Here is an 11,209-nt window from a genome sequence, read left to right on the forward strand (position 1 = left end):
AAAAAGTACGATCTTTGTCCCCATGTGCAGTTGCAAACCGTAGTTTGGATTTTTTATGGCGGGTTAGGAGCAGTGGCTTCTTCCTTGCTGAGCAGCCTTTCAGGTTATGTCGATATAGGACTCGTTTTACTGTGAATATAGATACCTTTGTACCTGTTACCTCCAGCATCTTCACAAGATTATTTGCTGTTGTTCTGGGATTGACTTGCACCTTTCGCATCAAAGTTACGTTCATCTCTAGGAGACAGAACGTGTCTCCTTCCTGAGCGGTATGACGGCTGCATGGTTCCATGGTGTTTATACTTGAGTACTATTGTTTGTACAGATGAACGTTGTACCTTCAGGTGTTTGGAAATTGCTCCAGGGGATGAACCAGACTTGTGGAGGTCTACAATTTTTTTTCTGAGGTTTTGACAGATTTATTTAGATTTACCCATGATGTCAAGCAAAGAGGCACTGAGTTTGAAGGTAGGCCTTGAAATACATCCACAGATACACTTCCAATTGACTCAAATGATGTCAATTAGCTTATCAGAAGCTTCTAAAGCCATGACATCATTTTCTGGAATTTTCCATGCTGTTTAAAGGCACAGTCAACTTAGTGTATGTCAACTTCTGACCCACTGGAATTGTGATGCAGTGAAATAATCTGTCTGTACAATGGTTGGAAAAATGACTTGTACAAAGTAGATGTCCTAACCGACTTGCCAAAACTAGAGTTTGTTAACAAGAAATGTGTGGAGTGGTTTGAAAAACGAGTTTTAGTGACTCCAACCTAAGTGTATGTAAACTTCCGACTTCAACTGTACCTTCTGAAAAAGTCAACATTTAGTTGTTGGACAAGCCACCCAATGGCTGCACTTTGTTGTTCTAAAAGCCTTTTTTTGTTGTCTGTGACCTTGTGGTTTCATCTGCTGCTCTTTCAGGTTTGACAAATTGGTGTGTGTGTTGGGATCAATGAAGACAAAGAGTCTCAGCTGCAAGTTCTGAAGGCCATAGTCAGAAAGTACGTGTGTGATGCCTGATTATCATTTATTGTCAAACATGGCACAGCAAAAAGTTGGTAACACTACTGGTGTTTTTCCCCCCAATAGTTATCCTTGCAGAATCAGGGTTAAAGTGCAGAAATTTGTTTCAAACATATGGTATTTGTGCTGTATGTGAATTGCTATGCGTTTCTGTGCTCTCAGGTTCAAGGTGGACCCCAGCGTCAGTCTCCAGGATGTAGTGGAACATTGCCCTGTATGCTCCTCTGCTCCAACGCCATGATGTCTGCCATTAAGAGGAAGATTGCATGTGTCACTGACGGTACGTTTGGCCCTCACAAATGGAGACGTGTACGTTTTCTTTCTAAATGTCTGTCAAAAATCCTTTTTAAAGTGTAAAAAAAACCTATATTTTTTGTCTTAAATACAGGGATTTGAAAGCCTTCCTGAAATATAAGCATGGAAAACTGTGATGTATGATTGCCTCAGTACCTCACTGTTCACATGAGTGGGCTAAACAAACGGTCAAATCATTTGAAAATACAACATTTCCTCTTTAGAATTATTTACATTTAAATATTAAAGAACAACTGTTGTATTTTCAAATGATTTGACCGTCAACTGTAATGCTCTTCAACGGTATCTTTATCTTGTCCATTTATTGAAAAACATACTTTTGGAGTTGTAAAATCAATGTGGACAATCTACCCAAATAATGTGTATAAAATCCAGTCTCATTGCTATGAAACTATTTTTTTAAAATCTGCTGCGTTCTTGCATTTGTCCTATCCCTACAACTCCCTCATATCATGTAGAAACAAACATGAATGTATCTTATTTTGGCAACACATGGACACAAATTACAAGATCATTCAGTCAATTTTAGAAGTTTTTACTACAGTGCAAAATTTGTGGTAATTATGTTTCTCTATGAATTTTTCATTCCACAAAAACTTAAACCATTATAATTGAGGTACTGGGAAATATATAAAATGCCCTTCTTTCATATCATCCTTTCTAAATACCAATCATATCTACTGTTAATAGTATTTTAAGAGATGACCGTCTCAGTTCCTAGAGCCCTATGGCAACCTCAAGCGTCAGTAACAAGTGCAATAGGGACTTATTTATCTCTTTCACTCTACTATATTCTCTCCCCCTTTTTGTTTCCACTGCCCCTCCATTTCTTTCCCTCCCTCTTTCACTCTCAGGTCTGGACACAGAGGATACTCCTCTTATGCTCTCTGCCGACGACTTCAACCAAGCATTGGATTGCCTCAAACTGTCCGTCTCTGAACAAGAGCTGCTCAAATATAAACTCATTCAGCAGAAACTCACTGCAAAATAACCAAGCCGCCCAAGCCTAGTGCCATCAAGTATTCGGCTAAGCTATTCTCTTCTGCATGCACTACGTTACCCCAAATCCTCTACCACAAGCGTGTATTCCTCAAGAGTTTTGGCTCTGCAAAAACCTGGGGGTGTGAAGTTCTTTTCTCTGCACTAATGAGTGGTGTCATTTAGTCCAAGGGACCAAACTAGTACACAACCTAATTAGTGCACAACATTGTATGTGGACCACATTGGTACAGTTTGCAATTTGCACAATCAATCTGAACAGTCAAGGTAAGGTTAGTGCTCTATATTTGTAACCACTAGTGTCTGAATTGAGCTGAAGCTTCAGAACTTGGCAGTGTTAATGGCAGCAACAAATGCATATGAGTTGTTCAAATGAAAACTAGTATATCCATGGCCCTCCAGGAGAAAAGTTGGGACGTCACTTTCCTATATTCTCAAAGTGACACTAATGCTGCTGTTCTGTTTAGTTTCTCCTATTCTCACCGGAGTTACTAGCCATATGTTGTCATTAATTGCAAAGTTGTCTCTTACTGAGTCTTGTATTTCAACAGGATGTTCCAAATCTGTGGTTTATTTTTCCAATGCTTCCCCAACCTGAACTGTTTTGAATGCTGGTTTCTTTTACAAGCTGTCCTTTCAGAGACTCGTTTGAGCAACAATAGACCCAGCCAAGCCATCAACAGTTCAAATAAAAACAACTAATATAATGGGTTGTTGGAAAACCAGCATACTCAACAGTTCTCCTAGACCAAGTTTTGGGTAACACTGGTTGGTGCAGAGTTTCCCCTTCCATCCTGTAGATCATTTGCATAAAATAAAGTAATACGAAATGTACAATTATTTAAAAAACAAGTACAGTTTACAGAACAAATACACATGGGAACAAAGCCACCGCATTAATCCATGAGGATGTATCTGGGTCACACTTTATTAAGTTGTCAGTTTATTGTTTTAAGTCATAATTTGTTACAGCATGAGTAACAAAGCTGATGTTCCTCTGAGTGACACATTGTTGGAGGAATGTCAATGTGTATGGTTCACATCAAAGTTGAGCTTGAACTAGAGTTTAGTAATTCTCTACTATAATTGACTATTTCAATTTTGTTCTTTGTGAAGATTGTGGAATGAAAGTTAATGTATTTACATGTGAAAACTTAGTATAAAGTGTAACCATGATAAATTAACAATCTAATTTATAATATTCAAAGATTGCTATCACTGTCAAAAATTATACTTATATTTTTGTAGGGTGAGACATTGTGCTTTCCATCTCATGGTAGCAAAAATGACAATGATTACAAAAGTAAGACAAACAAATCTATAAATTGTGTTAACTATAACTTTCAAATGGTGCAAACTTTAATTTTTTTCTAGCCAGGTTAAGTAATTGTAATGTTTATGTAATGAATTATCTGATTTTAAAAAGTGTATCACTTGGGTTGGTAAAATAAACTTTACCAAAATATTAACTTGCTTTACTTGAAACCTTGCCAATAAAGACTACATTGCAGTGTCATAAGCAGGGCATATGATATTTTAAGCGGTTTATTTTATGAGACCTGATTTGTGAAAGCTCGTCATTCACCTAAATACAATAGGCAATATTAGATAATGTAGTAAGAAAATATGTTTGGCAATAAAATAAAAAAAGTTTTTAAATGTCCTGTCCCCGGCATTGTAAAGTAGGCTTTATGAATTGAGTGTAAGAGTGTTGCCTTGAATTGTCACCTATTTGTAAAGGAATACAAGCATTTTGCTACACCTGCAATACATCTTCTAAATATGTGTATGTGACCAATACAATTCGATTTTTGAATGTTTACCTCAAGGTTTTACCTCTTTTTCCTTTCAAGTCACTTGGATGGTTTATGTAGAGTAAAGAAAAATGATGGGTCAGATTGTTAATGGTGACCCTTTCATTGGCCCAGAGTTGCAGTAATTGTGTGTACCTACTGTGGATTAGATATTTGCACCTGCTAGCCACGGAGAGGCACTATTTTCTTATTCACCCACTCAAACACAAATTTGCTTATGTGAAACAAATCATTCTCTGACTGGAAAAGATCTATCCTAAGAACACAGCGATAGTTCTGTTAAACTAAATGTATGCCACTGGATGTAAATAATGTACAAGTCACACTCATTGTACTATAATGAACCATAACACATTTGTATTTGAAGAGATATACAAATGGGCGTGTAGGAGAAGATCTCGATTAATCAGGGGGTCTAGATGTCTGTTGCAGGTCCCTTGTTTTCACAGAAGACGCTAAACCCCTTTTCTGTTTGCTTTGGGATTTAGTTCGTTGCTTTGACAAAGATTCAAAACGTAGTTCCATGTCTTCGTCTTTCATATCGAACTCAGGCGGGGAGATCCTCTTTGCCAAAGCCTCAACTGAAATGCGGCATTCGATTGCAGGTTCTGTAAAACAAAGAACATGTGTTTTCAATTTGATCATAATTTGTAATTTGACAAAAGGACTGACTAAATGCTATAACAGGCCTATATAGTTCAATATTAATTTAGATATGGTAACCATAATGTATCAAGATAATACAAAAAGGAAATGGAAAAAACAAAGGACACAATTTGGTTAGTTAGGCAATTGTAAATTATACAATATATCCAGGTTGAAATATGCTGACCGCTTCCAATGGGAAATGATGAATACAGAGGCAACAGACCAGATCATTAGCGTGCCACTAGCATTGGAGTTTATGCTGCTGGTGGGAATTAAGAGGCTATCTGATTGGTCCTGTACATTAGTTCTTATAGCCAACCAAAAATCTGACATGTAGGTTGGGGGGGGGGGGCTGACCTTTTGAAGCCTTCAAATGGATTTACTTAACTACTGCACCACATCTTATCTTCACTAATGCTGTAGTGTAGTGTTATCCTATCCTATCCTAGAGACTATAGCTGTATTCAGAATGACATACTGGAACAATACTGGTACAATGGAGCAAAACCTATTGTTTCATGTTATGGCTAAATCAAAGTAGCTATTTGTTGTATGCTATCACTGTACACTATCACAGGATTGTCCATTTCTATCCCAGAAGGCATTACTGGAGGAAGATAGATATGCCCCTCTTTGTCTCAGATCTGATTGACATATTTAGCAGCCAACACTTATCCTTAATGAGTGATGCGATAGTATTCTGATGTTTGAAATCAAACTGTCATGAGAATGGGACGCTAGCTGTAGCCCAAGCTAGCCTACTAGCAAGGTACTGACTCAAAATAACTCTAAGGTAAAATCACAATGTTCAAAATAATACTATAGTGATTTTAGAACAACAGCAACTAGGTGTTGGACTAACATTATCATTTGCAATCCCGCACGGACTACCTCCCCATATTCATTACCGTATGTAGTATGTTTAGTACAATGTGCATGCTCATGTAGTATGCAAGTATTTAGCATGTAGTTCCCCATTCCGAACATAGCCTATGGTCATGTTGAGTGCCATTTGTTAATTGACATGAGCTGCTGCCTTCTGGACTGACCTTAGTTTGTTGATGGTTTCATCATGAGAGCCAGTGAGGATAACTTTACAGTAGTCCAGCCTAGATAAAATGATAGCTTGGACCAGTTTTTCAGTGTCCAAGTGGCCGATGCATGATCTGATAAATAGAAAACAGGGTTGGCCCCAAGACTGACCCCTGTGGTACACCAGTAGACTGAGCGAATGGCATATTAGTTAATTACAGTAAACAGTGGTCTGTCGTTGGGGTAAGATTGGAACCTCTGCTGGGTAATCATTCTACTGAATTTCGAGGACAGGAAAGTGTGCTGTGCGCAATTGCTCTTGAGTTCTTCCTCTTTTCTTGACTGGCTGTGAAACCCGACAGGTAGGCATCACAGAACTCTAATTATTAAGCCGAATATGAACTACTTTAGTGTACAGTTAAAAATATTTTATCCAGTTACACTATACATCAACAGGTATAACACATTATGCAAAACTTCTCAGAAGCACGTTTGGCCTCTTTATGTCTTATATAATCTAGTAATGATCCTGACAAAATGTTGTCACTTGAAGATCTGATACATAATTTGACATTGCAAGCCTTATAATAAGACATCTCAATGGCTCCTGCATGCTTATAACAAGTTATAAATAATTTTCACTGTCAGCTTTAAATAAAGTTTTACTGTGTATCCCTTTAGACATTAATTTATGATTAGTATTAACGGTTTCTATTAAGTGTCAGAAGACTGCACACAACACACTCATTTCCTTTGACCAAAAATTTTTCCCCAACCTCAACTGTTGGGGTTGGGTATCTTTTGTGACGGGTATAATTCTTAAGAATAATCCGTTTTGATGGGAGGGGAGGGAGTTTATTCTTACGTCCAACACTAGCCATATTTACCGCTTACGTGGCCTTTGCTACTTTCGTGCGTTTCATCCTCTTCCTCCGCATGAGGGTCACCTGAGGCCTTTTCAACCCCGCGATGAGCAGCAGCAGTCTGGGCCGGGACTTGGTGAGCCAGCTTCTCAGTAGCGTCCCCTTGGGAAACCTAGGGGAATGGCAACAGCTTAATCCACTAGTTTATACAGCACCATTATATACGCGTGGTGTACACGATATGACCGCTAACTTCTTGACTGTTACTGACTGCATGACTGACTATCTGCACTAGAGGTTGTCCATTGTTGTAGTAATGGCATATAAAGGAGAAGAAAATGATCTCATACAGTCATGCATGTCATTTCTCTGTTGAGGATTTCTCTTGGAAGCTTGTCTCACCATGTTAATAACTCATATCTCACCAACTATTACTGGTTCCAAATTTAACATCTGCTCAATACATGGAAAGAGATGGTCAATACTCTTTTAGGCTTGAGGCTTGAAGGTGAAATGCTTGTTTTCTTTCTTTTCGGCAGTATTGACCTAGATAATTGCACAGATGAAATGCGCAATCATTCATAAGTACAGATGTCAATAATAAATTGTTCCCAATTTTGCAATCAAATTCGATACCTACTTAATCGTTCATCCTGAGTAAAGGCCCTGCTGCCAGTTAATGGATTTGAAATGAACATGATTGGATCTCCTTTCACATAATCATATTGCGATCCTGAAAACTCACTAATGTTGAAGATAAGTAATACCACTTTGTCAATTATCTGAAGCCCTTCAGGTGAGACTATACAGCAATCAGCTAACTTGAAATGTTGATCAAGATCTGATCTCAAGCCAAATATACTGTTAGCGTGATTTAACATGTATAACATTACATAACCACAAAAGGTATTTGCTAGGCTGCAAAGTGTGGGTGTCCCTTACTGTGTTGTACTTGTTTAGTTGCCCCCAATGAACTTGTCTGTTCATGTGATTATGCAAAGAACATACTACACACAATGTGGCTGACATAACCTGAACTATTGACCTTTATGTGACCAACACTCTTGGGTTTACCGTAAAGTTATGGACTGCCTATGCACACACATCAATCTCATCTCCCCTGAAACCTATATCACCAGCCCTTTTCTTCTGTATGAATTTTAGACTAATACAATATTATTTTCTTGCTTATCCTTAAAGATGCACAGCTTAAACACCTGAATACTTGGAGGAAACACAGTGTGTTACTATGGCATCTAAATTGCACTCACTTGTGGCAGGCTTCCATAAAGTAAGCCTGAACAAGAAACCAGAACAGTACCTCAACCAGTAAAACTCTTCACCGAAGCACCATAGCAACCTTCTTACACCAAGTGTCGTACCCCTCGCAGCCCCAGTTCTGACTGCTGAGCACGATGGAAAATATAAAACTTTCAATTGTTCGACTTTTGCTGGTCGAGCGCGGCTAAACTGGTCAGAGAGAAATCTAGCAATGTTTAGACGTGGTAGGGCCTTGTTGAAGCCATTGTTGTCACTCTGCAGGCTTGATGTTAAATGTACCGAGAGCAACGTTGTTTGTTCTGTGCACCCATCCCCACTCCCTCTTCCCCTCACCATCACCATTTTTCATTAGCTTTATGGATAGAGGTCCGGATAGATTTCCCCTTTCTCAGTCCTCTCAAGTGGTACAAGGTTAGGAGATGGGGTGTCTTCAATTCAAAATGAGTTGTTTCATTTTTGTACCTTAATCAGTGTCCTACCGCTTCAGGAGCCTCTTCAGATATCATGTTTTATTGAAGCCTATGTGCGAACCCTCTGAATTGTTCTTGACCTCTTGCTGATCTCTTCATGCCATCTAGGTAAGTGTCTCTGGTCGTTTCAAGTAGTTGTCCAATAAATGTTGCTCAAACTGCGAACAAATATTTTCCTCTTCCATTCATTTCTTCACTTAGAACATCCCTTGTTGATAATGGATATTTCCACACCCTTCTATTTCCACATGATACATCCAGGTTGTCCTTTCTGCTCTGATAGTGCCCCCTCTCAACTTGCAAGTGTGTGGAGATTGCTATTATGCAGTTTACAATTCCACCCCCCAACCTGAGAGCTGAAATCTTGCCATTTTGTTACTGACCAGTCCTCTGAGTCAGGTAAGCCAGATAACATACATTATTCTCTCCTGTCCGTCCTGTAGCAACTAGCAAGAGGAGCTCACTTTTAGTGTCTGTGCAAATCTTAAGGCATTTACAGAATCACCAACCAGGCTGTCACTCTTAGCAAATGTTCTTCAATAGCATTACAAATGTTCCTCATTGAACCATTCATCCCAAAAATTATTAATCCACAAGTGGTTTATTTTTTCAATTCCAAACACCGATAAGAGTTCAAATACAGTTATAGCCAAATGGTGGCCCTAAAATATCTATTGAGAATAACTTTTCAAAGTAGAACGTACCATAGTCGGTGTTTGGCATGAAAACTACCAAGATACCGCAATTACTTTCTTACAAGTTATTAGCACTTGCCTTAAATACATTAGGAGTTGAGAGGGTCTTACTCCTGAGCAATAGTTAAGAGTTCAAGTATTAAAATGGAGGTGAGAAACTCCAATTGCTGCCATTCGTATATCCACACCCAAGCTACCCCTCTTTAAAGCCACACAGTCAACTTCCACTCTTCTTTCGGCACACGACTTACAGTACTCGCCTAAAGTTCCTACCTCTGGAGGAATAACAAACGGAAAGCAGTCCTTACCAATTGACCCCACACATTTGTTAGGTTATGCCCCCCGCGTCCCTGCAAAGGCACATATATGATCCCGATAGAGTTTTTTTTCCTCTCAAACTAGAAGGTTCAACCAGGATGCAAAAACAAATCTGCTAAATAATAGGAGGCCATGAACTCCACGGGGGAAGCAAGGAGGGGGCTTTAAAAAGGAGGGTCCACTCAGCAATTCTCACTGCAAACAGCAACGGATGATCCCGGCCAGCCAGCCAATCAGGGGGTCGACCACAGGGGCCCCGTTGCCATGACATCCGGCACTTGACCAATATAAAAAGCACAACCAGTGGACAATGTATAAAGAGGTCAGCCAAACTGGCATGTCCCCACAGTAAGCGGGCACATAGTTGGATCATCTAACTTAAGTTCACTTACATCGGAATCTTTGCTTTTCTGGTGGAAGAATAATCTGACCATTCATTTCCAATACCTTTATTATTGCACTTTCACTAGATTCTTTATCCCGGGGGAAATATTTGACTAAAATGTGCTCTACTGGCTCAAAAGCGACACAAACACTTAGACACAGCACATTTAGTACCCACCATGCTCAGAAATGTATCCTTTTCCACTCACTATCAGCTACGGCACCTTTTGTTAGTCCACCTTGTGCATTTAGTAAAAGAAACAGCTGTAATTGTAGTGGCTACATAGTGCTCTCTAGAGGGAGCTGTGGCTTCAGCCAATACTTAATGAGATGCAGGAAATGTGTCCTCAGCCCAGGCAGGAGTGGGAGGAGTAGGACTGTAATGGCATGCTTAAGTTGACAGTCTGCACAGCTCAGGATAGACCCCTGTTTTGGCACTGCAAAGATTGCCCAAGAAGAAAAAGGGGGAGGAGGGTGGAAGACCTGGCACTGCATTGCAGATCATCAAATGGGAGGGAGGGAGGGAGGGAGGGAGCTGGGATTTCCCGAGGGATGCTGTGTGATTCCCTGTTGTAAGTCTTCAGAATATCAAATATGCCAGTCTAATGGCTCCTCTTACTCACTGCAGTTTAGTGTGTTAGGGTATGCATTTCAATGTGTCTTAATATTACAATTGATAAACATTTAATTATTATTTGTAGTTATCTTTGATTGAATAATTTACCCTCAATTATCCAGAGTAATTACCCTGATTATAATGGAACCTTGACTGATTGATCCTTATACACTTCACACATGGTTAAGTGTGAAGCCTTTATACAGTTCATTCGGAAAGTATTCAGACCCCTTGACATTTTCCACATTTTGTTACGTCACAGCCTTATTCTAAAATGTATAAATAAATAAATAAAAAACATTTAAATAAGTATTCAGAACCTTTGCTATGAGACTCAAAATTGAGCTCAGGTGCATCTTCTTCCCATTAATCATCCTTGAGATGTTTCTACAACTTGATTGGAGTCCACCTGTGGTAAATTCAATATATTTGACAAAATTTGGAAAGGTTCACATCTCTCTATATAATGCCCCACAGTTGACAGTACATATCAGAGCAAAAACCAAGCCATGAGGTCGAAGGTATTGTCCATAGAGCTCCGAGACAGGATTGTGTCGAGGCACAGATCTGGGGAAGTGTACCAAAACATTTCTGCAGCCTTGAAGGTCCCCAAGAACACAGTGGCCTCCATCATTCTTAAATGGAAGAAGTTTGGAACCCACAAGGCTTTTCCTAGAGCTGGCCGCCCGGCCAAACTGAGCAATCAGGGGAGAAGGGCATTGGTCAGGGAGGTGACCAAGATCCCG

General features: G+C 39.4%; 1 pseudogene; it reads left to right on the forward strand.

The window, feature by feature from the left end:
* Window positions 1-947: 947 nt before the first annotated feature.
* LOC139566966 (peroxisomal ATPase PEX6-like) lies at window positions 948-3,811 on the forward strand (annotated as a pseudogene).
* The last annotated feature ends 7,398 nt before the right edge of the window (window positions 3,812-11,209 follow it).

Source organism: Salvelinus alpinus, unplaced genomic scaffold (genome assembly GCF_045679555.1).
Source record: "Salvelinus alpinus unplaced genomic scaffold, SLU_Salpinus.1 scaffold_40, whole genome shotgun sequence".
In the NCBI taxonomy this organism is placed as follows: domain Eukaryota; kingdom Metazoa; phylum Chordata; class Actinopteri; order Salmoniformes; family Salmonidae; genus Salvelinus; species Salvelinus alpinus.